Genomic DNA, 1909 nt, shown 5'->3' with positions numbered 1-1909 from the left:
TAACAGAATAACAATGGTTAGTATGTGGCATACTGTCATCTTCAAAGTAGTTATGCAGAGCACAAGACATTGGCATAGGGGCCAGGGAGATGGCTCAGTGGAATAAGCGCTTGCCTGGCAAACGCAAGGGCCTGAGTTCAATCCCTGGTTCTGCAAAAAAAAAAAAAGAAGAAGAAGAAGAAAGAAAGACACTGGCATAAAAATCTTCCAATTGATATTAGCACGAACCTTCCTTTTCAATAAACTCAGAGACACTAATAGTATAGCTAACTTGCATTTTTCTCCCTTTGTCTTTCTTCGTTTCCCCTTCTGAAGAGCAAAAATTTTCAATTTTGATAAGGTCCAATTAATCAATTTGCCCTTTACGGATAGTGTTTTTTGTCCTGTGTTATCTTGTAGAAGTTCTTATAGTTTTAGCGCTCTCTCTCTCTCTCTCTCTCTCTCTCTCCTTCTCTCTCTCTCTCTCTCTCCTTCTCTCTCTCTCTCTCCCTTTTGGGGATCAGACCCAGGGCCTTACCCTACTAGGGGCTTGCTTTACCACTGAGCTACAGCCCAAGTACTAGGCTTTCCATTTATCTCTACAACATATCTTCCATTAATCTTCACACATAGTACAAAGAATGGATCACAGTTTGGTTTTCTTTGCATATACATGTCCAATTGTTGAGAAAAGACTAGCACCATTTATTCAAAAGATTGCTTTCTCCATTGAATTATTTAATATCACTGTCAAAAAGCAGCTGATCACTGGTGAGATGGCTCAGTGGAATAAGCGCTTCACTGGCAAGCGCAAGGGCCTGAGTTCAATCCCCGGTTCTGCCAAAAACAAAAAGCAGCTGATCATATATTTGAGGGTCTGTTCCCAGACTATTTTATTTCAGTGATTAAATGTGCCAGTGTTTATCCTGCTCTGTCCTGCCCTGCCCTGAACCTCCCCTTTCCCCCTTCTTTTCTCTTCTCTTCTTCCCTCCTCCCTTCTCCCTCTTCCCCTTCCTCTCCCTCTCTCTTTCCCTGTCTCTTCTCATACTGGGAATCAAACTACCTAGGGTACATTTGCAGCCTTTTTTTTTTTTTTTTCTGAACCGGAGATTGAACTCATGCCCTTGTGCTTGCCAGCCAAGCGCTTATTCTACTGAGCCATCTCCCTGGCCCTTGCAGCCATTTTTTGTTTTTGTTTTGAGACAGGCTCTTGCTATAGTGCTCAGGCTGGTCAGAACTCTTGAAATCAAGTAGTAACAATTTCCAAGTATGTTTTTATTATTTAAACTTGTTTTAGTTATGTTTGGTTCTTTGTAAGTTTTTTAGTCCCAATTTCATGAATTTTGCTCTAATATTTATAATTTCCTTCCTTGTACTACCTTTGAACTCAGATTGTTCATGTTTTTCTAGGTGCTTGAGGTTATTTGGGCATCATTAGGTTGTTTATTCGGACTGGTTCTGCTTTTCGGATGTGGGCATCCGCAGCTGGACATTTCCCTCTTAGGACTGTTTTCATGGGATCCCAAAGGTCCCCGTATGTTGTGCACGTGACGGTGATGGCGCAGGCATGAGCTTCTAAGGGCTGGGGGCGAGTCACGGTCTTGGAAGTATGAAAGCAGATGCGAGACACTGAGAGGCTGCTACGGCAGCGGGTCTCGGAGGTTCACAGCGACGTCAGGTTGTGGTCCACCTTTCTCACCCTCTTCTATCAGAGCCTATGTGATAAGTAATATCACAACAGACTGAGTGTAAAAATCACATAGAAATCCTACAATTAAGCTAGAGCCTAAAGATATTTGTAAACATATCAACTAATGTCACTCTTCTATTTATTTTTAAAATTATAGGGGACTGGTGAGATGGCTCAGTGGTCTAAAGCACCTACTTAGAACAAGCTTAGCAAAGCACAGGGACCGCGGTTCAATCCCCC

This window comes from Octodon degus, unplaced genomic scaffold, assembly GCF_000260255.1.
Source record: "Octodon degus isolate 3935 unplaced genomic scaffold, OctDeg1.0 scaffold00140, whole genome shotgun sequence".
Classification (NCBI taxonomy): domain Eukaryota; kingdom Metazoa; phylum Chordata; class Mammalia; order Rodentia; family Octodontidae; genus Octodon; species Octodon degus.
This window is presented reverse-complemented; position numbering follows the sequence as displayed.